The sequence below is a fragment of the Mirounga leonina genome, unplaced genomic scaffold (genome assembly GCF_011800145.1).
Source record: "Mirounga leonina isolate KUSES-001 unplaced genomic scaffold, KU_Mleo_1.0 Mir_53, whole genome shotgun sequence".
Classification (NCBI taxonomy): domain Eukaryota; kingdom Metazoa; phylum Chordata; class Mammalia; order Carnivora; family Phocidae; genus Mirounga; species Mirounga leonina.
The window spans coordinates 18,495,806-18,523,177 of record NW_023270807.1 but is presented as its reverse complement, the minus strand read 5'-3'; the positions used below and the strand labels follow the sequence as shown (position 1 = coordinate 18,523,177).

Here is a 27,372-nt window from a genome sequence, read left to right as displayed (position 1 = left end):
CATCTGACTTTAACATCTACTAAGAGTGAAGGTACATTGAGCAAACTTCATCAATAACCCATACCCATGTTAAATAACCCTCCCCTTTGAAAATATCCTCACCCACTACCTCTGCTTTCCTATTTATAACTAGATGTTTAACCCCCTGGGCTCTCCATCCCATCTGTACCCAAATTATGATATGTCTAAATTCTGATTATTTTAACTTAAGGCCATTTCTCAGTAGATCTGAGGAACATCTGTTCACCATTTCTAGTACAAAGACTAGAAAGCCTTTGTTGTTTGTTTTTGTTATTGTTGTTTGGTTGGTTTCTTTTGGGTTAGTTTGGTTTTTTCCTTTTGGCTTTTGATTTCTGCCCTTCTCACATGCAACACCTTCAAGGCTTGACGAAATCACTGTGAGATCTAAAGGAAATGAAATGTCCTCTCATATTAATATTACATTTTGTGACCCCATCCATGGCTAAGTGAAGCTGTGGGTAGCTGGAGACTTTGACTTAGGATGCTACTGTGACAAGTGGTCAGGTTATCTCTGAGGAAACTTTGGAATAAATAACATATCGATCCACTTGTGACAGTAGTCAGTCCCTGACTGCTCATCTTCCTCTTCCTAGCTCTAGACCTCAGGGTCTTTCTAGGTCCTGATACCATCTACACATCTGCAATTCTAGTTTACATGAACTACCTGAAGATTGAAGAGCAGTGTAGATTTTCTGGAATACCAATGAAGAAGTTATCTCTTCAGATGGGACTGAACTATAGGCCCAAGGCCCTCATCTTTTTCCCACTTCACAAATGATAGATGATGGTTACAACCATGCCACTCCTTCATGCTCTGTCCAGACACTGAAAAAAGTTAAAATAGTATAGCAAAGATAAGAAAATAGTACTAAGACTTTTTTTCTTGATTTAATATTAATACATCATTTTATCCATCTATTAAATCAGTCATTTGAAATTTCAAAAATTATAATAAAGCATGGGAAAACACAGGGCTAGTCTAATTTTTAAACTTTATTTAAAATGCAAAACAAGTTGTTTTTTAGCACATTTCTCCACAGGTATATCAACAGGGCAAGTAAGTATTTCAATTGAAGAATAAGCCTGGATAAAACTTGTTTTAACATTTTAATGTGCCATCTGTTGAATTTTTTAAAAATTAGCATTAATATCGATAACATTAATGCAAACATTGCTTTGGTTTAATAATAATATTTTATCATGTCATTATAATAGAAATGTTCATAGCACCATTCTTGTTTATAAACTATGTATACTTTGTCTATTCTTTGTTTATATTCTACTATATATCTATCCATGTTTCTCATTTTCAAAAAAGTGAGAAATTTTCTCATGAGAAAATGAGAAAACAATCCATTGCAATGATTTTCAATTTTCCTGCTTAGTAGTAGTATGTCATTAATAAGGGCTGACTTGGGCCTTTGGAGAAAATGAAGCAAGCTGTATGACTGTCTTTTCCCATGGGGGAACAAAAGAGCACACTACCAACACTGAAGGCACAATCCATGAAAGAAATAATTGATAAGCTGACCTTCATTAAAATTAAAAATGTCTGCTATGCAAGAGAATGAGAAGAGAAGACAAGCCATAGACTGGGAAAAAGTATTTCCAAAAGACACACCTGATGAAATACTGTTATTCAAAATATACAAAGACCTCTTAAAACTCAACAATAAGCAATCAAACAACCTGATTAAATAATGGGCCAAAGATCTTAACAGGCACCTCACCAAAGATGTACAGATGGCAAATAAGCACATGAAAAGATATTCCACATTATATGTCATTAGGGAAATGCAAATTAAAACAGCAATGAAATGCCACTACACATCTATCAGAATGGCCAGTTGCAGAATACAGACAACACCAAATCCTGGTGAAGATGTGGGACACCAGAAACCCTCATTCATTGCTAGTGGGAATGTAAAATGGTACACCTACTTTGGAAGACAGTTGGGCAGTTCTTAGAAAACTAAACATACTGTACTCTTACCATATGATCTAGCAATCAAGCTCCTTGGTACTTACCCAAAGGAATTGAAAACTTACATCCAACAACCAACCTGCCTACAGATATTTTTAGCAGCTCTATTCATAATTGCCAAAACTCGGAAGCAACCAAGATGTCCTTCAGGAGGTGAATGGATTAATAAACTGTAGCATATCCAGACACTTCTTTTTAATGCTAAGTGGAGTATTATTCAGTATTAAAAAGAGATGAGCTTATCAAGCTAAGCGAAGACATAGAGGAAGCTTAAATGCATGTTAATAAGTAAAAAAAGCAAATCTGAAAAGGCTTCACAGTTCGATTCCAACCATATAATATCCTGGGAAAGGCAAAACTATGGGGACAGTAAAGATCAGTGGTTGCAGGGGTTGAAGGATGGAGGGACAGATGAACAGGGAGACCACGGAGGAATTTTAGGGTAGGAAAAATACTCTGTATGATACTGTAGTAATGGATACATGTCATTATACAAACCCATAGAATATACAACACCAAGAGTGGACCTTAATGTAAACTATGGACTTTGGTTGATTATCATGTGTCAATGTACGTTCATCAACGGTTACAATGTACCTCTCTGATGAGGGCTGTTGACAATAAGGGAGGCTATGTATATGTGGGGCAGAGAGTATATGGGAAATCTCTGCCCCTTCCTCTTAATTTTGCTGTGAACCTACAACTGCTATAAATATAAAATCTTTAAAATTAAAAAATTTTTTAAGCATACTACCTATGAAAGAAATAATTTTGAATCTGTTCTGATTTTCTTAAAATCCCAAGCTGACACAGTATTTCACTACTATTAGTAAAACATTAATTGCAACATGCTTCACAGTTAACTGAGGCTAAGTTCTTCTGGTCTAGACTAATGGTCTCCATTTTTTTTTTTTTTTTTTGCATGTACCCCTGCCATTAAAAAACATGAGCATGAACACCCCAATATAGGTATGTATATTTATTTAAAAATTATATGCATGTAGCACTGTGCTTACATATTCTGTACACAGAGAGAATAGGTTTTAAAAGGTGACATGAAAATAAATATAAACTAAAACTTTAATATCTTTTTCCTCCAACCATATGGATCATATTGCACAGACTTCGGCAAGTTTATTTTTCCCTCCCACTTCTAGAAAAAATAAAGCAGGGAGCTATTTGTGGATCCACCAGGGAGTACAATTTCTGGCCTCAATTTTTTTCTGTTTGGTAAAGGACCTTAAAAGGTCAGATGTTTGCCTATGCATGTAATCTGTGCTACACGGGTGTTAGAAGGACTTTGGGTTCCCTCCACAAGTTTCCAGATTGGATTGATTTTGACCTGTCGTGTGAACTCTGGAAAGAAGGTGTAAATGAGTCATTATATAGGCTTGGGCTTTTTCTTTTATTTCCTCCCTTTTTCCCATTGAAGGAATAGCACAGAATTTTATGCAGCTTTCATGGTCTTTTCCTTTTGACAAAACATTGAAATGATTGAACATTTATCAATTGTCTGTAACACAAGGTGTGTCGTGAGATTCTTCATAGAAGTGTCCATTTGACTTTTGATCCATTCTGTGTTTTGTTGTTTTCATTATTTAAGTCTCTAGTATAAATTGTATGGAAATTGCAGTCAACCATGGGAAAGCTTTTATTTCATCGTCAAAGGGGATGGCGATTTGTTTACTTTCCTTGCTTGCTTTTTAAAATAGGTTTTCTTCTAAATACAAAAGCAACACATGGGATGATAAAAAATTTTGGAAAATACAAAAAGCAAAAGAACAAAATTAAAATTTCCTATATTCATATTAACTAAAGATAATACCAAGCTAATCTCTTTTCCCCCCATGAAAGTAATGTTTTTCAAAATTCGGGTCATATTGCATTTCTTATTTCATTTCATCCTTATTAATTAATACCTGACCATTGTGAATATGTTTTCATGTGAAAAAATTTTCAAAACCTTTATTTTAAATGAGTGCAAACTATTTCATCAAGTGGTTATACTATAATCTAACCATTCCCTTATGATGGATGCATAGGCTATTTCTAATGTTTTTGTGTGTGCTTTATTTTTTCCCCAACCTTACTGAGCAATCATTGACAAGTATAATTGTATATATTTAAAGCATTCAGGGTGATAATTTGATATACGTATACATTTTGGCATGATTACCATGATCAAGGTAATTGACACATCCATCCCCTCACATATTTAGCTCTTTTTTTTTTTTGTAGTGAGAATGCTTAAGATTACTTTCGGCAACCTCCAAGTATACAATACTGTGTTATTAACTGTAGTCACCATGCTGCCTCCGAACTTATTCTTCAACTGAAAGTGTGTATCCTTTGATCTACATCTCCCCAATTTCTAATTTTTTGATGTCATCTTTGCAGTGACAAGCATCCTCATATGTATGTGTTTTATTACATTGCATGTTATTTGCTTATGACAGAGTCTAAGAAGCTCAATTCCTTCCTTAGAAAGAATTTGAACATTAATAATACTTTTGATGATATAAAATTGCTTTATAGAAAGCAGCCGCTAATTCCACACCAATTAATGATGGATGGAAATGGATGTCACTCAACATAATTATGAGTACTGAGTATTATCTCTAAAACATTCTCAAGAGAGGTTGACTGGAAAGGGGCATGAGAGAATCTTCTGTAGTTTTGGAAGTGTTCTGTACCTTGATTTGTGTGGTTTTACTCTGTGTGTGTGTGTATGTGTGTACATGCATGCATGCGGGTCAGAAATCATTGAATATTACCTTTAAAATTTGTGTCCATTACTGTATGTATATTATTTCTCAATATGGTTTTTTTTTACATTGTATGTATGTTTTATATTTGCCAATTTGACAGATGGGAATAGTATATATATTTTTTCATCTTTCCAAGTGCATCATTATGCCTGAAAGAGGGATCACCAAATTTCTTTGTTTGACCATCAGTACATTTTTAATAATGGGATTTTCCACTGCGGTCAATGAGTGAAAGCCTTATTTGCATTGTGTCTGAAAAATCAACATTAAATCTCCTTGGTGAATATTCTTTTGGAAGGTTGTAACTCATTATCTCTTTTCAGTTTATTCATTGCTTTGTTCAAATGCTGTTTTGGTGTACTTCCCAGACAACATCTATGAAATATTTTTTAAGAATATTAAAGCTTTGAAACCCTAGGTACAATACCAGGGTTTTTAGTATCTAGAAGAGTGTATCTCAGACTTGAATGCATGTACAAATCCACCTGAGATTCTTTGTGGTATAGCATAGAATTTACCATCTTAGCCATTTTTAAGTGTACAGTTCAGTAGTGTTAGGTATGTGCACATATAGCAGATCTCTAGAACTTTTTAATCTTGCACAACTTTTGGGGCACCTGGGTGGCTCAGTCGGTTAAGCGTCTGCCTTCAGCTCAGGTCATGATCCCAGGGTCCTGGGATCGAGTCCTGCATTGGGCTCCCTGCTCAGCGGGAAGCCTGCTTCTCCCTCTCCCTCTGCCTGCCACTCCCCTTGCTTGTGCTCTCTGTCGAATATATAAATAAAATATTTTTTAAAAAATCTTGCACAACTTTATAACTACTGAACGACAACTCTCCATGTCTCCCTTCCCCCAAGCTTTTGGCAACCATCATTCTTTCTGATTCTGTGAGTTTGGATATTCTAGATACCTCATATAAGTGGAATAGTATGTATTTGTGTATTTGTCTTTTTGAGACTGCCTTATTTCATCTAGCATAACGTCCTCAAGATTCACCCATGTCATTGCATGTGACAGGATTCTTTTTTAAAAGCGGAATAATATTCCATTATATGTATATATACCACAACTGTTGGTGAACACTTGAATTGCTTCCACCTCCAGGTTATTGTGAATAAATGCTGTAATAAACATGGGTGTGCAACTATCTCTTTTAGATCCTGCTTTTATTTATTTATTTATTTATTTATTTATTTATTTATTTATTTTTGGGTATAGACTCAGAAATGAGATTGCTAGATCATGTGGTAATTCTATTTTAATTTTTTTAGTAAACTCCATACTCTTTTCCATTGCAACTGCACCATTTCACATCCATTCCCCTCTCCCCCAACAGTGCACAAAGATTCCAATAGCTCCATATCCCCACCAACATTTGCCGTTTTCTTGTTTTTGATAACTGCCATCTTAATGGGTGTGAGGTGCAGTTTTGATTCGCATTTTTTTAATGACTAGTGACGTTGAGCATCTTTTAAATATACTTGTTGGCCATTTGTATATCTTCTTCGGAGAAATGTCTGTTCAACTTTTTTCCTGTTTTTTAATTGGGTTATTTATCTTTTGTTATTGTTGAGTTGTAGGAATTCTTGATAGTAGTGGATATCAACTCCTTATCAGATATATGATTTGCAAACATTTTCTCCAATTCCATGGGTTACTTTTTCATTATGTGGGTTGATTATTTTGTTGTTGTTGTTTGATATACAGAAGTTTTTAACTTTGATGTCCCATTTGTCTATTATTGCTTTTGTTCCCGGTGCTTTGGTGTCATATTTAAGAAATCATTGCCAGGGACGCCTGGGTGGCTCAGTCAGTTAAGTGTCTGCCTTTGGCTCAGGTCATGATCTCAGGGTCCTGGGATCGAGCCTCGAGTTGGGCTCTCTGCTCAGTGGGAGCCTGCTTCTCCCTCTGCCTGCCGCTCCCCCTGCTTGTACTCTCTTTCTCTCTGTCAAATAAATAAATAAAGTAAAAAAAAAAAAAAGAAATCATTGCCAATTCCAATGTCATGAAGTTTTCCCCTATGTTTTCTTCTAGGAGTTTTATAGTTTTATGTCTTTGATTTATATCTTTGATTCATTTGGAGTTAATTTTTGTATATGGTGTAATGTAAGCGTGTAACTTCATTATTTTGAACATAGATATCCAGTTTTCCCGACATTTGTTCAATGTCCTTTCCTCATTGAATGACCTTGGCACTGTTGTTGAAAATTCTTTGACCACATACATGAGGGTTTATTTTGGGGCTTTCTGTTCTATTCCATTGATCTACATTTCTGTCTTTATGCCAGTACCACATTGTTTTGATTACTAAAGCTTTGTAATAAGTTTTAAAATCATGAAATATGAGATCTCCAACTTTGGTTTTTTGTTTTTTGGGTTTTTTTAATCAAAATTGTTTGACTATTCCAGATCTCTTGAGATTGTATATGAATTTTAGGATGGACTTTTCTATTTCTGCAAAATACACCATTGAGATTTTGGTAAGAATTGTATTAAATTTGTATATTGCTTTAGACAGTACTGACATGTTTTTTTGGTTTTTTTTTTTTTAAGATTTTATTTATTTATTTGAGAGAGAGAGAGAATGAGAGAGAGCAAGCACATGAGAGGGGGGAGGGTCAGAGGGAGAAGCAGACTCCCTGCCGAGCAGGGAGCCCGATGCGGGACTCGATCTAGGGACTCCAGGATCATGACCTGAGCCGAAGGCAGTCGCTTAACCAACTGAGCCACCCAGGCGCCCGACAGTACTGACATGTTAACAATATTAAGTCTTCCAGTCCGTGAACACAGATATCTTTCTAAGCTTTCTCTCTTATGAGTAGTTTTTGCATATCTTTTACCCTTTCAAAGTCATATTAATATTTTTTATTTTCAGTGTTTATAAACTCTTTATATATTAAGGATATTAATGTTTCCTCATTATTGTGGCAAATATTTTCCCCAGCAATATACTATTATTTTATAGAGTATTTTTGGACTATAAATAAAGTCAAACCCTTTTTAAAATGTATTGGACAATCATAGTTCCCTTTTTTGTGTGTGTATTTTCCTTTTTGCAGATTGTTCATACCGTTTTCATTTTAAATTAGGGATTGGCATTTTTTATAATTTATCTGAAAGATTTAATTTTATGTTATAGTAGACACCTACTGATTTAACTGCTTAACACCTCTTGTTAGGAATTGGCCTCTCCTCTATCCATTTAGTTGCAGTGGGGCAGCATGGTTTCATAGTGAACTTCTGACCCCCACCTCCACTCTGGCCACAGTCAGTTGGTTCTGGGATAGACATCAGTCCAGACTAAGTTATTCACAGCCTTCCCCAGGAATTTGGAGGAGAACCAACAGAGTCAGGTCATCCCCATCCAAGTAGCTGGGCAACCTACAGTAAAACTTGGGTGCTTCTGGGGACCATTTGATCACCATGTGCTCTGGGAAACAGATGGGGATTTGTGGGAAAAGTGAAGTATGAAGTAAAGAATTCCGAGAGTGGGAAGGACAAATACCTTGATAATGTTCTGGTGCCGATTCTAGTAACTGAGATCCAGCTGCCTTCCCACCCTTAGTCAGTTTTAATTTAAGTTAGCTCAAATGGTTCTCTGGCAATTATATTAAAAAGTACTAGTTAAGGGTGCCTAGGTATCTCAGTCAGGCTCCGTGGTCAGTGGGGAGCCTGCTTCTCCCTCTTCCTCTGCTCCTCACCACCTCCTGCCCTGGCTCATGCTCTCCCTCTCTCTCTCAAAGAAATAAAATCTTTTTTAAAAAGTACTAGTTAGGGGCGCCTGGGTGGTTCAGTTGGTTAAGCGACTGCCTTCGGTTCAGGTCATGATCCTGGAGTCCTGGGATCGAGTCCCGCATCGGGCTCCCTGCTCGGCAGGGAGCCTGCTTCTCCCTCTGACCCTCCCCCCTCTCATGTGCTCTCTCTCTCTCATTCTCTCTCTGTCAAATAAATAAAAAATCTTAAAAAAAAAAAGTACTAGTTAATAAGTATATTTATTCAGTTATTTAACAAATAAATACCGAGTACTACCTGCAGGCACTGTTCTAGTCTAGAAATATACCAGTAGTCAAAGTAGACAGAATCCTTGTCCTCACTGAGCTTACATTCAAGAAGCAGGCAGACAGAAAATAGAAACGAGTAAATGTATAGAATGTCAGTGGCATTTGTACCATGGAGGAAAATAAAGCAATCCTTTGGGGGAGGGGCCACCCTAGTGAAAAAAATGACACAGAGGTCTGAAGAAAGTGAGGGAGCGATCCTTGAGACAGAGGGAAAAGCAAGAGCAAAGGCCTGGGAATAGGAGTGTGCCTGATGGGTTCATGGCACAAAATGGCCAAATGTGGCTGGAGTAGAGTAATAGAGGGAAGACCAGAAGGAGGCAAGGTCAGAGAGGAGGCCAGAGGGTCTTGAGGCCGCTGCAAAGACTTTGGTTTCTACTTGGAATGAGATGGAAGCCATTGGAAGAATTGAAAAGAAGAGAGAAGTGATCTGCCATGTTGTAAGAGGATCACTCTGCCTGAACTTCTTTGTCATATATGATGAAGAAGTGCTTTTCAGTTCTGCCTTTATTTAATTTGGATGATGGTATTTTTTGCTATACAGAAGTGAGATGGTGGGGCTGTTCAGGCTCCAGGAGTCACCATTCTTCCTCTGTAATTGGGTAACCCAGAAGCCCTGTAAGAGTTCGGTTTGTTGTTGTTTGTTTGTTTTAATATGCTCAAAACGTAATCTTTCCTTTTATTATCTCTTTCTTTATGTTTAGAATGTCCTTCTCTATATCACTTATATCTTAATCTGTGTTTTCAAGTAGAATCTTTTTTTTTTTTTTTAAGATTTTATTTATTTATTTGACAGAGAGAGACACAGCGAGAGAGGAACAGGCTTCCCGCGGAGCAGGGAGCCCGAAATGGGGGGCTTGATCCCAGGACCCTGGGATCATGACCTGAGCCGAAAGCAGATGCTTAATGACTGAGCCACCCAGGCGCCCCTCAAGTAGAATCTTATATCTTACAGTTATATAGAAATTTTGAACCCAAAATGGAATTAGCTGTGTTTTATTTTCCTTTTCATATAAACAATTAAAAAAAATCATCTGTTGAATAATTCTTCCTTGCACCATTGGATTATGATATTTATCTCAAAAACACATACTGATAGATCTCTTTAAGAATTATATTCTATTCTACTGTATTAGTTTTTTTTTTCATTCTTGTATCAATACCACAACATTTAAAAAATTGATGTTCTGTGTTATATTTTAATTTTTGTGGAACAAGAAAAATGTTGATTTTTCTCATCAGTCTATTCTTTCATGTCCTCAAATTCCAACAAGAAAACAAAATTCCACTGGGATTTTTTTCAGTGGGACTGCCTTAAGCTTATAAATTAATTTGAGAAGGATTTATCTTTATAATAGCCAGTTTTTTCACCCAGGAATATGATCTATGTCTCCATTTATTTCAACTTACTTATGTATATTTCCTAATAAAATTTTGGTCATACAGTTCCTGTATATTCTAGGCTGTTTTATGCTTTTTTGCTGCTATTGTCAACATAATTTTTTTCATTAGTGTCTTTCAATCAATAATTTCTCATATATTGGAAAACAAAGCATAACTCTGGATATTTTACTCAATTTCACTTTATTTTGAGGCATTCCTTATTTACTCCTAAGTTTACTTCTTAAGTATGTCTTAGTGATAAAGGTTGTCAGTAAGAAAGTCTTCACAGTTTCTTTATCTGTTTCGTAGTCTCAAAACACCAACTAATGGAAAACATGGCTTTGTCATCTCAATACACTAAGATAAATGAAAACTCTTGCTTAAGAAGTCTACATTTCCTTAAAAAAATTTTTTTCCTACATGAATTTGGCAGATATCTAAGTGGGATCCTCATATGAGCAACCCTAAAGCCTATTCTTTTTCAAATTAACTTATTATGATTTATTTGATAATTATTTCTATTTATAGTTATACAACAAATGCAGAAATATATCTACTTACAAAAAATTAAATATTATAAATAGAACTGAAGTCCCTACTTTGTCTTCACCCTCTATCCTGTCCTCTCCAGAAGTATATATCTTTCCAGAACTTTTTCCAATACATTTACTCTCAGAAAAGACACAGAGTTGCTCAAATTTAGTTTTACTTTCTATTTTTTTGTCAAACTGTACATATTATTCTGCAATTTACTTTTTTTTTCTTCATACCAAGGCAGTGTATTTTTGTCTCTTCATATTATATTACTTTTCTATAATGAATATATTTCTTTTTTTTATTCTTATGTTAATCCCCATACATTACATCATTAGTTTTAGATGTAGTGTTCCATGATTCATTGTTTGTGCATAACACCCAGTGCTCCATGCAGAATGTGCCCTCTTTAATACCCATCACCAGGCTAACCCATCCTCCCACCCCTCTCCCCTCTAGAACCCTCAGTTTGTTTCTCAGAGTCCATCGTCTCTCATGGTTCGTCTACCCCTCCGATTTCCCCCCCTTCATTCTTCCCCTCCTGCTACCTTCTTCTTCTTCTTCTTTTTTTTTTTTCTTAACATATATGCAGTTTACTTTTGTAAATTGTAAATCTCACCAGTACTTCCTTCTTCCATGTTGCATGGTATTCTACAATATGGCTACACTGGTATATTAGCCATCTCCCATTCATGAATATTTTGGTTGTTTTCTGTGTTTTTGCAATCATAAGACATGTAATGATAAACACCTTGCTTGCTTCCTAGAGTACGTAGTAAGTGGTAGAATATCAGCTGAAATATTTTTATTTCTCACTGAGTTCCTAACCTATTTTCAAGGTCTTAGATCATTTTCATTATTTTTTCCGTAGTAAAATGGTATGGAGACACAGAGTTATCCTCTGAGACTTGAATTGGTTAATTTGGGCCGTTGTTTTCTTTATTGGACAGGGTGATTCCTGGAAACCTCTTGTAAGCAAGCTGCTGCTATTTGTTTTTTACCCTGTGCTGTTTGGCTTGGAACATTTCTGGAGTCGCTCAGGTCATACACATGTAAAGGAATGACTGTTTCTGGGTACAGGTTGTTTGGTGGTTTTTAAAACCTGGACATGGGTCTCTGTTTTTAGAGGACTCAGTTCTGTGTACCTTGTTCCTCCATACAAAGGAGCCTTATGTAAGGAACCATTCATTACACCTCTTGAATGGGCCATAGGAGAGAAGCGATTTCACTCCCGCCCACTAGTTATTACTCCAAGGCATGGGCCAGTTGAAATCAGTGAGAAAAACATTAATCCTACTCCTTTTGCATGGTTTAAATTCTGCCCTCCCATATCTCATCAGTACAAATCACCCTAAAACACCCCTCACCCTGTTCCCTGGTGTATCTCTCCTTTACTCCTCATTTCTTTATCCAATGCCATGTGCATTTGTTATATTCCTACCACTCTAGGCAAACCAGAGAGTAGCCTATCCACTTGGCCTTATGAGAAGGATGATGGAAAGGACATACCGTAAAATATCTTTGATTGATACAGAGTAAATTTCAACTAAACAAAACCTTAAAATTACTTGCACTTTGGAGTCCTATTGTTCTGGGTTCAAATTCCTGCTTTATTTGTTCATATCATAATAAGCAAATATTTGCCATCAAGCCTAAGACCTTGAGCCAGACACTTAAACTGTTTGAGTCTCCGTTTTCTCATCTCTAAGGTGGGTATAATAATATTTATCTCACGTAAAGCGACACAAGTCTAGAGCATGTAGTGAGCACTCAACCAGTGGTAGCTATTACCTTTATGGCAAGTATTTGATATGAAACACCACCAGGTGACGTACTTGTCTCTGTATTGATCTGGGCAGATCTCCCCTGTCATTTTTCTAAGGCCCAACAAGAACCTGAATTCTCAAAGAATGCTTCAGTTGGACTTCTCAGACTTGCAGGACGAATGCAGGGAAGCTAATCAAACATCTTAATAAGATCATTAGCGATACTCCTGGAAAGAAAGGCCTTACTTAATGTTCCCAAAGACTTCTTTCCTGGTTTATGAGACTGGGGTACGCCATTCTCACGACAGCCAAGTGTGGTCATGGCCCTCTGCGCTTCAAGCCTGTCCAGCCTAAACCTGTTAGCCAGGTTACTAGATCTCAGATCCTCTGGATTTGCTTCCCTCTTCGGCCTCTTGCAATGTGTATTCCACATTCCATTCGGATTCACCTTCTCTCTGTTGCTCAAACCCATGTGTTCTCATCGCCAGGCCACTGCTTTTTCTGTCTGGTACACACTCTCTTCAACATACCGCCTAACTTTTACTCATTCTCTCTGTGTCACTTGAGATGTCATTTTCTCTGGGTAACATTCTTTGACTTCTCCGAGGCTGGATACCGTGTGGTTCTGTGCGTTCCCATCACTTTCAGAAATTCTTTATGTTCCATGCTCCTCCTATCATTGCCACGGTCAATTCATTTGTCTGTATCCTTGACTAAACAATAAGCTCTTCGAGTGCGGGAACTGGGCACCAGCTCTTATCACAGACTGCCACACAGAAGACATCCAATCCATTATGTATGAATAAAGAGTGTTAAAGAACAAAAATTCAACTGAGTAAATTTGAAGATCTAATTGGCTTTATTAAGCAATTCATGAATCCCACAGCAGCCCATCTAGCAAGTGGCTTGGAGCTGTACAAAAGGGAAGGTTTTTATGGGAAGGAGGGTGGAGCGAGGAGTTATTAGCAAAAGAAAAGAAAAGGATTGTTTCAGGCAAGGTCACTTTCCCTTAGGGGAAGAGCAAGGGGTGTTATCATGCAAATTACCTCATCTTCCTTTGAGGGATAGAGAGAGCCCAGTGACAGATTACCTCACTGATGCTTATCGGAAAATTCCGGACTGACTGAAGACTACATTTCTGGGGGAGGTTGAAACTATAATTAGTATAAGTATTAAGCTCTAGTTTGGGGGCTTAGCCCAAGTGACGCCATTTTGGGCCATGGCTTTCTTCTTAGCAATAGATTGGAGCGGGAAAAGGATGTATACTTTTAGTATAGTAATCTGACCAGTTTGTCCAAGTAGAAAATTTACAGTGGGGAGTTGTGGGAAGTAAGATCAGGAAATAAGTTCATTCCAGATTTTAGAAGCTCTTAAGAGTTAAATTAAGAGGGCGCCTGGGTGGCTCAGTCGTTAAGCGTCTGCCTTCGGCTCAGGTCATGATCCTGGGGTCCCGGGATCGAGTCCCACATCGGGCTCCCTGCTTGGCGGGAGGCCTGCTTCTCCCTCTCCCACTCCCCCTGCTTGTGTTCCTGCTCTCGCTGTCTCTCTCTGTCAAATAAATAAAAAAATCTTTAAAAAAAAAAAAAAGTTAAATTAAGAGTTTGATCTTTATCCCGTGAGCACTGAAGAGCTATTTAAAATTTTACTGCCATGAAGCGACATGATTATAAGTTTATTTAGGGATATTATTAATTAATTAATTAAGCAGTGGAGTACTTTATAGAGAAAATGAGTAAGAGATTGCAGACGGGAGATTACACTTGGAACTTATTTTTTATTTCTATCCATTTCTTAGTCTTATGGATAGAAATAATATCCATTGCAACTAATACAATGGCTTGCATTTCACTGATGGTCAGTAACAGTGTCTAAGTGAATGAATGAGGTATACGAAAAAGGACAGATGCACAGATTTTGGCAAGGAAGATTTGCTAAGACTTGACTGGCTGCCGTGGAAAGGTGTTAAGTAGTTATTAGTTACAATAGTTACTATTGCTAGAAATAGGGGAAACAGGAACAGGATCCAGTTTATGGAAAACTTGAGCCCAGAAGTCCACACTTTTTGTGTATCTTTTTCCTAGAAGGGATGGACAAAAAGCAATTCATTCTCAAAATATCCTTAGCCTGAGAAGCAGTTCATAATATCCCCACTGTCTTTCTCACCTCTTGAGTGGCAGGAAGGAAGTTGCCAGAAGGTTGAGTGAGTCACCCACAGTCATAAAGCCAGGAGGGCATGCCGTAGGGGGGCCTAATGCCCTCCTGACATGGTTATCCTGTGGCTAAGGACATGAAGTCCCCTTACTTGCGCTAAAAAGCAAATCCTGATTTGAATAAGAGCGTCATGACACTCTGTTTATATTACCTCCTCTTCAACTTTTCATCAAGGTTGAAGGAGATGAAATTCGAATTGCACGTAATGTACGTATAAAGCAATAGTTGAAAGGAGATAAAAACCATGCTGCTCTTAGTAGAATCCTCTGGGCGGTTGTTTTCAGGGAATGCACTCTTGGGTAAAGAAGGGAAATGTGGCAAAAATGGTTAAATTACAGCTAAAGGGAAGGATGCAAGTGAAACCTGGTGATATGTCGTCCAAGCTGGAGTTAAGTAAATGGTAATCACCCTCCACGCAGGTTTAACCAGTGACGTTTTCCCCAAGGCATAAAGATGTTGACTTTCACACATACTTGGCCAAGGGTCTGTGGATGCCGCCTGCCAGCTATGAGCCATATGCTGCCCACCCAGACAGCCTCCGGAACTCCATTCCCTCACAAATGCCCCAGCTAGGGCACCCTCATGTCAATGAGACTGGCTGCATCATACATGGGGTAGGCCATGGTTATTCATTCACACACAAATATTGATAGAGTGCCTACTTGTACGATACTGTGCTAAGTCTACTGGAGGTGGGAAAGAACCATAAATACCAACGAGAGTAAAGCGTTCCCTGAGCCTAAAAGGAATTTACAATCTACTCAGGCAGACAAAGCACATCCCTTGAGAAGAAAAACAGCACAAAATTTTAAGATAGCATTATAAGAGGTGTAGGGATCCCAAGATACTATGCCCACACTCAACAGTATGTCCAAAAATCAAGAGGTGACCTGAGTTTTTAGGACAGAGATAGAGCTTACTTTTTGTTGGAAGGAAGATCTTATGGAGGAAAGTTGAGCTGGATTCTTTTGCTGTTCTTATTCAAACCCGGCCTGAGGCTAAGCTAAAACATGCCAGATGAGTCAAGGAGAGATAAAACCATTAAACAACAGAGTGCCTGGCTTGCATAACCCAACATCCAGGCTTGAAGCCTTTTTCTAGGTGTGGCCAGTTCTTCTGCTATTGCATAGCCTCAGCCTAGTATTGCATCCTTTACTGTGCTGAGACTTTAAATTTACTGAACTTACTGTTTTAGGACTGGTATGAGCTTTCAGTTGTCAGTTATGAAGGATTAGTTAAATCCCTGGCTAATTAATTAACCAGGAAATGGAAGCCATCTCACCCTAGAATTTGGGATTGTTGAGGCACATCAGGGAGGATCCCAGAGACCAACAGAACATGCTAGACCTGATGGGTGACCCTAGCCTCAGACTCTGAAATCAGACCAGAGGTCAAAGGCTGCCTTTTCTGGGCAGAACCTTGGTAGGGAGGAAACACTTTGAGATGGGGTACAAAGAGTGTTCTCTGCTCAGTCCCTCCTTCTATAAGGGGGAGAAGACAATTTGAGGTATAGAACTGCATAAAGGTGCTCATCTTCTATTCTAATCCAGAAACCCTGAGAAATTAAAAATCCAATGCAAGCTTTCTAACACTATGGTTATTATAGAACCTGGGAGATCAACCAAGGCCTTTCTACTTAAAACCTAGGGCAGTTGTTAGCATACTGAGAAAGGACCCCCATCTAGATGGTGAGGTGTCTGACATGGGCAGAGTGAAGGAAGTGATTTCAGATTAAGAGCAAATCCTCAGAGACAGGTACCACTTGGCCTCTTGTTCACCTGCAAACTCCTTTTCCCTCAAGCTTCATCTCCTCTTGAAGTCTTCCCTGACTGTGTCCCCTTTGAGCCACCAGGGTTCCCTACCCCACCCTCCATAATTGCGTATCACATGGTAATGCAATGAGTCATTCAACCACATGAATCCCTCTTTAGACGTTCGTAAATTCATGGAGGGAAGAGACATCTTAATCACTTTCTATTCTCAGTGCCTATTACATGTCTAATATGTCGTAAGGATTCAATAAAAGTTTATAGACAGAATGAGTCCTTGGGAATAACAGTTGATAAAGTTGTGGCCCAGGGGCATGTTTCTCAAACTGGAGTCCTGGAGCTCCAGACAGGTGTTTTGGGGGTCCCCGTGGGATTGTGGGGGAGAGCACTTCCAAGCGTCCTTTTCCTCCTGTAACGATCTTTGATCCAAGTGGTTCTGCTTTTGGCTGTTTTAAATAATAGGAGTTTGTTTGTTTGAAAACAGTTTGAAAACTGCCAGAAAAATCCTGGAGGTGGAAAAAGGAAGAGCCTTTGGGACTATATGATACAGTATCAGCGGGATATTGTTACAGGATAGAGGGGAGTCAGGCCACTCAGTAGTGTCGTGGAGCAGGGTCATAGCCACAAGACTGACTGTAGGCCAGTAGAGAGAGGACCTGTAGAAGGAGAAAGGTGGTCAGAGAGAGCTTCTGAATCACTCCTCGAGGGCCTCCCTTTGGTCATTGGCTATGGACCAACTTCCTTAATATAGCAGACAAGGCCCTACTTCCCTCTCTTGCTCTCCCGCTGTCTCACTCTATATTCCAGCTGCTCTACCCTCAAATACAACGTGATCTTTCTTGCCTCAGGATCTTTGCACAGGCTATTCCCTCTGCCCGGAAAACTTTCCTCCTCTTCTTTTCTGGGCCAGTCCTTCTTTGAGTTTCCATTGAAATGTCCCTTTTGACATCCTACCTCCCTCAACCTAGACCAGGGTGGATCCTTTATTCCCTGTATTTCTAATTTAGTGGGCTTATCACAATTGCAATAATCTATTCAAGGACTGCTCCTCTCCTTCCAGATGGGTTGTAAGTTCTGAGAGAAGGAAGTTCACCACTGTATTCCCTGCACCTAGCACAGCACCGAGCACCTAGGAGGTGCTCAACAAATTCTTAAAAAATGTGATTGGCAACCTCTAAAATTGCCCCAGTTATCCCTACCTGCTAGTAGTCACAGCCTGTGTCATCTCTTTACCTGGAGTAGCTTGCTTCAAACCCATAGAATTCAGCACTGTTGAGGGTATGTGATTTCCATGATTAGGTCACAAAAGATGGTAACTTCTGTCTTCCTGATCACCTTCTCACTTTATATGCTTTGATGAAACAAGCTCATGTGTTGGAAAAGCTCAAGGAATCAAATCCTACTAACAACCACATGAGCTTGGGAGTGGATGCTTCCTCCAGTCAGCCTTCGGATGAGATCTCTACCCTGGCCAACACCTTGATTACAGCCTTGTGAGAGACACTAAAGCTGAGGAACCAGCTAAGCATGCCTCGACTCCTGGCCCTCAGAAACTAAGAGTTAATAAATGTGTGTAGTGTTAAGCTACTAAGTCTTGGGGGTAATTTCTTACACAGTAATAGATAACTAATAAGACAAATAAGTGAATAAATCAGTAAGTGAACAGATGAAACTGAAGACCTCACTAAAGGAAAGGGAAGTTAAGACTGGGGTGGGGAGGAAGTGGACCAATGTGCTAAGACAGAGGCAATTGTCTATGCTTCCTGTTTGATTATGTTTCTCTCAACCACAGAATCTGGAGGGGTTTTGGGGAACACTCTTCCAAAGTGTTCGGAATCAGAAACTCACCAGGTGAGTGGATATTTTGTATGCCCAGGCACTATCTGATATCATTCACGAGAATTTGTGTTTGTAGATGAATAGCAAAGATACATCCTCAGTGATACCAGTTTGGATGCAATTTATATCAAAACCTACAGTCTGGCTTGGGAGGCCTTTATTTTAAGTGGCTGTATTTCAAATCTTGATCCAAGTAACGCTCTCCGAGCATCTTTGTCTCATTTGTATTTGACATTGAAAATGAAAACAGCATTAATAAATTGGGATAGTTTAGTGGGCTTTGATTGTGTCTACAGTGCAGATGTAAATAATATAAAATCCTTGATAGAGCTATAAATACCAGCTTTATCAATAGCTCTCATAATTTATAATTTTCCATTGCATTTCCGAATGCTGATGCTCACCTTTTTCCTAGATTGGTTTCCTCACTTCAGAGTGATAAAAGTGCAAAAAATAATGATATACTTTGGAGTGCATTCATGGTCCAACGTCTACTTTTAACGGAGGCCTACAAAGAAGTTCCTTTTTTACCTTCCTAAATCTAGGCCTACAAAGAAGTTCCTTTTCTACCTTCCTAAATCTCATATTTTTCCTGCCCAGTTATGCATGGGAAATATAATTGGTTATGAAATTTCCCTTGGGTTAAGCTTGTTTCAATAGGAACTACTAATTACTTTATCACTGATGCATTGTAACCTGCCCTAACATTTATAGTTTATTTGCTCTCAGATAGAGGACATTTGTTCTTCCTATTATTTATAATCATTTTCTTAATCTTCTCCTAGAAGCCAAATCCCATTACAATTGCTCATTATAAAAAGCTCACGTTTGCATTCTGGAAATGCATAAATGCATCTAATGGCACGATATACCTTTGTGTGTATCCAAAAAGAAAGGGAGAAATTTGAAGAAATCTGAATGGTAAAATCTTGAACTTAAAGATGAGTTACGGAGTGCTTATTTGAGTTACAAACTTTTTAAAAAATCATCATTGGGGCCCCTGGGTGGCTCAGTTGGTGAAGTCTCCGACTCTTGATTTTGGCTCAGGTCATGATCTCCAGGTTGTGAGATCGAGCTCCACATCAGCCTCTGTGCTCAGTGGGGAGTCTGCTTGAGATTCTCTCTTATCCTCTCCCCCTGCTCCTCCCCCTGCGCTCTCGCTCTCAAAAATAAATAAAGCTTTAAAAAATAAAATCATTATTTACAGAGGGATGCATTGCACTAGTCCTTAAAATGTCTGGCTTGTGTACAAGTTGCAGGAGCAAGATTCTATTTTTTAAACTTTTGAAATTCCAGTATAATTAACATACAGCGTTATATTAGTTTCAAGTGTACAATATAGTGACTCAACAATTCTATATGTTATTTAGTGCTCATCATGGTAAGTGGACGCTTAATCCCCTTCACCTACTTCACCCATCTCCCACCCATCTCCCCTCTGGCAACCATCAGCTTGTTCTCTATAGTTAAGAATCTGTTTGTTGATTTATCTCTTTTTTCCTTTGTTTGCTTGTTTCATTTCTTAAATTCCACGTGTGAGTGAAATCATATGGTATTTGTCTTTCTCTGACTGATCTCACTTAGCATTATATTGTCTAAATCCATCCCTGTGGATGTAAGTGGCAAGATTTCATTCTGTTTTATGGCTGACTAATATTCCAAGACCAAGAGTCTTGAAGCTGCGGTACTAGGGGCCACCACCAAGAGGTAATGGATCAGAAGTTAAGATAAAGTAGCTGTGAAATTGTAATGGGAGCATACTGGGGCTGGAGGGGCACACACCTTATGCTCGAGTGGGCTGGGAAAACAGCCTGTGAGTTTCTCACAAGCCCTCACCCACTGAGTCACCTTCGTCTGCTGCAGCAATTCAAACAGTGCTTGAAGGAAAAGGCTTAGTCTTACCAGTGTCCTTGCCCTCTCCTGTTCTTCCACAAGATGGGATCGTGGGGAGGGGTGTCTGAACTGAATTATCATGGGACTAGAATAGAGAGGTTTGGAATCCAAGAAGAGTCCCTGGATGCTCCGATCCCCACCATTGCCCGCTGCCTTCCCTCCTGACCTTTGCATAGAGCGAAGTCGACTGTAGGTGTGCTTCACCCATTGGCCTCTTGGCCAGGGTTTGGGGGTGATTCCTGGCTACCTTGGTTCTCCAGGCTCTTGTTAGTGTTAAACCCCTCGAAGCTGTCTTCTATCTAGCTCCTGGTCTAGGTGATTAGCCCATGCTCTCTGCTGTAGGGTCATTTCCCCTTGTCACAGTGGGCCATTCTCAACTCAGCCACTTTCTTCCCTCTCACTCTGTGAAGGAACTTCAGGAGCCCCGCCATACCATATGGGAACGGAGACAGTCACTGTGCCACCAAGTTTACTTAGGAGTGGCTATCTCCTATGCTTGCCGCAGGACAGGCTTCAAGGCAAGCTCATCCCAGAGTCCAAGCCATAAATTAAACAAAACAAAACAAATAAAATGCCCCTGCCCTTGGCATTACTCCCTGCCACTCTCCAGACTTCCCCTAAAATAGAGAGATGGATAACCATCTAATTGACTTCCTGCCTCAAGTGACTCTAGAGCCTCCTCCCACTATTCATTCAGGTAAGAAGAACTTTTATTTCACTTTTCGGAATGCATGAGATCTCCTTATGGCATATCCTCCTCCTTGCCAACTCCAGCCTCAAGTTTGACTGATTAGATAGCATATGAGAAAGATCCACTTACCCATAAAGGAACTAATTCAGGAGGCATTTTGAAATATTATACCTCTTCTGTAAGTCAACAGGAAATATATCATCTGATTTGGAATGATAATTGTAACTTGATTCTTTAAATATACTTAGAAATTCATTAGATGCCGCATATGTGTCAGCCTTTAAAAATGATGAGCTTTCTGCCACTCATTGTATGATTCTATTTATATCATACAGGAAAAGGCAAAACTATAGGGACAGCAAACAGGTCAGTATTGCCTAGGGTTAGGGCTGGGGAGAGGGGTTGATGAAAAAGGGGCGCAAAGGAACTTTTTGGGGTGATGTATCTCGATTGTGGTAGTGGTTACTTGATTGCATATGTTTGTTAAAACTTGTAGAAATGTACACCAAAGGTGGTAGATTTTATTGCACATAAATTACACCTTAATCAACCTGACTTTTACCAAAAAATGATGAGCTTTCCTGTTCCCCAGATTAGAGCTGACACATATTGAGCACTTAGTAAAGAATGCTCTGTTCTACCACTTTGATTGCATTAGCTCATTCAATCTTCATGGTAACTCTATTTGGAAGGTACTGTTTTATTATGATCATCTCTCATGCTACTGATAAGGGAAGTGAGACCTAGAAAAGTTAAGTAACTTGCGCAAGACCACACAATGAGTACAGCTGGAGTTCAAACCCCAGATCTGTTTGGTGCCAAAGACTGTGGGTTTCACCACTGTGTTCTATGGCCTCGCAAGATAAGTAAGTGTAGGCTGATAAATATTTAAGAGGTAAACTGGTCACATTTATGTTTGCCTGTACTTTACCCTCCCAAGAGTCTTTTTTAGTTCATCACATTTACTCTTGGATCAGAAAGGCAATGGTACACCCCCACCCCAAACAGACACACATCCCAGGAACAGATTTCCCCAGTTGCCCCGGTCTGACATCCTCAGTTAGAGTGAGCGACCCATTCCGGTCAGTAGCCTTCAGTGAACTACGAATGAGTCAGATCTTGGTGACTGTTTTTTAGGAAGATCCCCCAGAAAGTTCTAGGGGTTGTGTGGCCCTCCTGACCAAGCCCCAAACCTACGGTCTCCACTGGGGGCCTCGCAGTTCCAACCGACTCACCACTGCAGCCTGGTATGACAAAGATGGCAGACTTGTCTCCTGCTGACAGAGAGTTCCCTTCTCAAGGTCATATTTTTGTGACCTGGGTCTGAGAACTCCAGCTCCTGTTCCCTCAACAGCAAATGAATGAAGCTCTATGTGCATTAGTGGCCGGTGTTAGCACACCGCAGAAATCAGGGTGTCCAACAGTCTTCCCAGCTGCTTTTCATAAAAAATTCTGGAGGTCAGTGTAGAGTAGTGGTAAGATAGAACAAACTTGTGGATTCAGGGTTGGTTCTTGCCCAGGAAAAGGGGTGCCGAGCCCCACATCTGGTCTTCTGGTTCTTCCCATATGGTATGTATGCTGCAAAGCCCACTTCCCATTAGCAAGGCAGTCAGGGAGTGCACTTTGTTACGACAGAAGCTTTGGGCATGTGCCGAACCCACTGCAGCGGAAATTTAATTGGTCACGTAGCAATTTGCTCAGCCAGAGACCTTGGATCAGAAGTAGACAATGCAAACACACTGAAAGGGCAACGATCTACCCCAGCAAATACCACTTTGTGTTTTCATCTTATCTGCTTTACTTAGGGAGCAATTTGGTCCTCCAAGACTTCGGGTGAGTCACCAATGCCCATAGGGCTGGCGGAAGGTGCTTTGGAATCAAGACAAGACCACCTAGGCCACAGCTTAACTCATCTGTCATCGACCTTTATTGGGCCCCTGGGCCAAAAGGCAGGGTTGGTCTACCATTTCACCAATGCACTTGTCCCCTATTCTTACTATTAAGGGGACCTGTTGGTACATTTGGTCAATTTATGATGAAGACAGGGAACGCTGGGACAGGTTGGGTACGTGTTGGTTGGATGGTGAGGAGGGGAAAAATATAGGAGTCAGGGCAAAGTTGCAGATAGGGAGCCTTTCCTGAGTTGATAGAGAGTCTCAGAAAGATGCTGTTGAAACCAGGGACATCTTGACACTGAAAACAGAGGATCAAAAATAGTCAAGGAGATCCTTAAGGAACAAATTTTGTCTGTTCTTGGTTTGGCCTGGGATAGAACCTATCTGTGCTACTCTAAATTGTTACCAGTTGTTTGTACCTCTCTATAAAGGAGTTTTCCCTTTTTTCTAGAGAAACCATGGAAATACTGAACATCTGATGGGAAAGGTCATGGTCAAGGGAATAAAGGACCTAGAGGAGTAAAGACTGGAGACAAAAAGCAAAATGTTGCTTATATTTACCTTTGCAGCCCAAGCATGAAGGATAAAGAATATTCAAAACTGAGTGGGACTGGCACAAAGCAGCTGAAAGATCAGCCAAGATGCCAACAGAAGGCCAGTCTTCACTCCTGAACAGTGGGTAGAGAGATCAAGGAATGGGCCCTCCTGGAATTTTATCTCCTCAAACATTAGATATCACATGCTTGAAACCATAAAGCCATCTTACATGTTTAAATAGAAAAGAATATTGCTACATTTAGAGTCGTCCCCTTTCCCGTTTCTTAGAAATCTGTTCTGTTATTTCAGTCCTCTTAAATCTCGTTGCTTCCATAATCTTTTATTCCATTTAACAGATAGCTTTTGGGTGATTACCTGTGCAAACCTCTTTGCAAAGCTTATTGCTACCAGTGGGAAAAGATAGCCATTTCCTAAAATTGCTCTGTGCTCTTTGCTCAGACCATTATGAGAGAAACATTAGTGTATTCAAAAACCGAGCACCCACTGTATACAAAGCCTGGTGCTGATAAGGGAGGACTGTGTTTATCCAGAGTCATGCTGCCCTAGCAGTTCTGAAGATTGGGAATCCCTGATTGAAAGGAAATGCCATGCGATGGGAAACAGAGTTATGAAGTTTCCATTTCCGTGATTACTTCCACCCTCTGCAACCTTCCCCCGCCCAACTTGTTTTTTTTCTCATCTACAAAATGCACAAGATCACAGTTCATTGATTTAGGTAGTCTGTGCATTGATTTGTAAACACGGATCAAGATGCCAGACCATCATTTGTGCAAATTGGCCTTGCTCAAAGCCACGGAAACTAAAATAAATCAGCCCTTGGGCCAGCAAGCGGTCAGCATGACCTCAGGAGGCAGAGACTGGGTTTTCCTCATAAGCCTTCTCTCTGCTCCTTCCCATGCTAAATCAGGGTTCACTGATGCCTTGCCCTGCCTGCTTGGTCTCCTAAGCACCAGAAGATTCTTGTCCTCCCCCACCGCAAAGGTTTAGTTATCTGCAGAATGCACCTGTATGTACAATATCAGATTCCATTCTGGTTCCTAGCACTGGGGAAAAGGCCTAGAAACTTTGACGGCACAGGATGTTTCAAGTTTAGCCTTCAAAAAAAAAAAGCAATTTGGTTGGTTTGTAGAAAATTTGGGCAATACAGAAAAACACAAAGAACAGCTAAAATTTGCCTTTAATTATGTTTTCTAGTATTTTTATGCATATCAGTCAAGGCCACACTTAGAATATATTTCAGAACAAAAACTGGTTGTGATACCGTTGTTTCTGCTTGTTCTATAAGAGTGCCCAAGCTTCCATGGAATTTTCTTCATCCTTTGCCCAACCCTGTGACCTGATCCAGAATAAGCCCATTCTTGGCCAGAGAGGGAGCATATTAAAATTCTAAATACGGTATGGCAGTCCCTTCCCATTTACCTGGGATTATGTAAGATACTTCCAGGCAATGCAGTTTCCCTGTTCTGTTTTATTTTGTTTTTGGTGAGGGGAGGTGTGTATGCAGGGGACTGCCAAGAGAAGGGTGGAGTTATTTCTTAGTCCGGAGTGGTCTCAGGGCAAGCAGCAGGGGCATGCTGGGAACACAGACTCTCGGTGCCCCACGCCAGTCCTCCTGCTTGAGAATCTGCATTTTCCTGAGATCCCCAGGGGCTTCCGAGCCGTGCACCTCAAGTCTGAGAAGCCCTGGCCTGTGGGCCCCCTTTCTGGCCTTCCTCAGGTGGTATTGATTGTCAGGATTTGTCCATAACGTTCACACCTCCTTGATGTTGAAACCAGCAATAAAAATCCCACCTCCGTGGGAGTAAACACCTTTTCCTCAGGCCACAGCTCACGTTCTTTTGGGAAAACTCTAAATGTGTTACTTTCTAAAGGCCCTGAGAGTTGGGGGATGCTCTAAATGGAAGGTCAAGGGAAGAGGCCAGCCCTCTGCTTTGCCTACCCCCCCGCCCCCTCGCCCACCAAAGTCCATTCCGGGGTCACAGCTGTTGTTTTTGTGTCTCCTGCAGTCATAGCAAATCATTCACCTCAGTCGGGGACAAGAGAGAAATTCACAACAGAGCCCTTTAAATTCGGCTGGGGGAAAAACGCACAATGATTTTTTTTTCCCTCCTCCTCGTCCTCCTCCCCCTTCTTCGCAACCACACCTGCCTTATTTGAGGACTCAAATGATACATTGAACCTTTGCTAGTCCACCAGGGGGCCCCAGGAGGCACAGGCCGAGCGCTTGGATCCTGAGGACGCTATCAGGCCAGCTGGGATCAAGGACTCTGAGTACAGTGGTGCCGCCCATAGAGGGAGAAAAAGAGATGACAGATGCCAAAACAGTCGTGTCTGTCTGGGCTGCCAGCCAAGCCATGTGTGGGCCTCGGGATGGATGAGGGACCCGCCCGGGCAGAGCCCTCTGAAGGGCTGCCTTCATTAGGCCTCCCTAAACCAGGCAGGTGTCCTCGGGCAGCCATCTGAACCATCTGGGAGGAGCGGTACTCCCCCTTCCCGGCCTGGAAGCACCTGGGGTTCTCGGTCAAGTTGTTCCCCTCTCTCTTCACAGACTTGAGAGAGTCGTAAAGCCTTTGGGGCTGGACACCACGGCTCCCTCTGGTTCTGGCCCTGGGGGCTCCTCTGTCTTTTTGGCAGCATCTGACAATCCCTCTGGCTTGGCCGTCCAGCTCTCCTCTGGTGCCTCTCCACTCCGAGGCCCGGCTTCCTGGGGTCTGATCTGAAAACTCTTCCTTGGGAGGATCTGGGACACTTACTGGGGTGCAGTCCCTGAAGCAGCAGGGGGTAGGGGGAAGGATGGTTAAGAGAGGCTTCTTCTTGACCCTTGGGGAACTTACCCACATCACCCTGTTCATCCTGGCAACCCCTGCTTGCGTATAAAGCCAGCAAGCACGCTGGTTTTCTTTCCGGAGGTATGGAGCACAAGTGATCAAAAACTCAGGCCCTGGTATTGCAGAGACTGGCATCCAAATCCTGGCTCTTCATCACTAGCTAGGTGACCCAACGTGGCTTCCTGAAATTTTAGGCCTCAACTTGCACCTTTCTAAAATGGGGACAATACCTGCCTCATAGGTCATTATGAGGATCAAATGAGATGCTGAATATAAAGTGCTTAGCACAGTGCCTGGCGCTTAGTAAGTGCTCAGTAAAAGGTAGCTGTCATTGTTATTGTTACCTAAAAATGGACAGTCCGTCATGCCAGATAACCTAACGAGTCAGTGCTGTATCCCAGAAGGCCCGAGAGTTTCAGTTCTGATCTGCTTTGAATTAGCCCCGTGTGCCCCAGGTTCTTCATCTGTAAGATGCAGGTGACACTATCTGGCTCTTTGTTCTTGTTGATAACATTTATCGATGCTAACTGCGTACCAGGCGGTGTTGTAAGTGCTTATGCTAATTCACTTGATTCTTACCACATCCCTTTTGACAGATAGAAAACTGAAGTATAGAGGCTGTGAGCCCAGGGTTAAGCAGCTAAAACAGATGGAGCTGAGGTTCCAACCCAAGCAGTCTGGGCCCAAAGCCTGCATCTCTGCCTTTCTTAGTGTGAGAAATCACATGGTTTATGGGGCGCCTGGGTGGCTCAGTCGGTAAAGTGTCTGCCTTTGGCTCAGGTCATGATCCCAGGATCCTGGGATCGAGCCCTGTGTCGGGCTCCCTGCTCAGCGGGGAGTCTGCTCCTCCCTTTACCTGCTGCTCCCCCTGCTTGTGCTCTCTCTCTCTGACAAATAAATAAGTAAAATCTTAAAAAAAAAGATTAGAAATAAGAAAAATCAAATGGTTTAATAATTATGCAAGTGCTTTGGGAGTGGGAGGCTCTGTACAAACATAGAATGGTCTCACTATTTATCCAAGTTTCTTGGTATTTGGTCTTCACCTGGGATCCTTAACCTTTCCTGGCAGGACATGGAGTTGGGGGGGCTACTTGAGGTTTTCCTGAAGCCTTTTAATCACCGGCTGTTATGAGTCCCCACCCCGCCCAAAATATATGTTGAAGTCCTAGCCCCTA

The 27,372-nt window shown here is 40.7% G+C and overlaps 1 protein-coding gene across 2 annotated transcripts in view; it reads left to right on the top strand.

Moving 5' to 3' along the window:
• Nucleotides 1–27,372, top strand: part of TRAM2 (translocation associated membrane protein 2) — a 162,805-nt gene that overhangs the window by 35,373 nt on the left and 100,060 nt on the right. Inside the window, exons 1-2 of one of the 2 annotated variants that reach the window (XM_034991293.1) lie at nucleotides 2,920–2,974; nucleotides 18,286–18,344. The gene's annotated coding sequence lies outside the window, so the exon portion shown is untranslated. Of the gene's footprint in view, nucleotides 1–2,919; nucleotides 2,975–18,285; nucleotides 18,345–27,372 lie in introns of those variants that run through there. The other variant, XM_034991292.1, reaches the window with a different exon arrangement.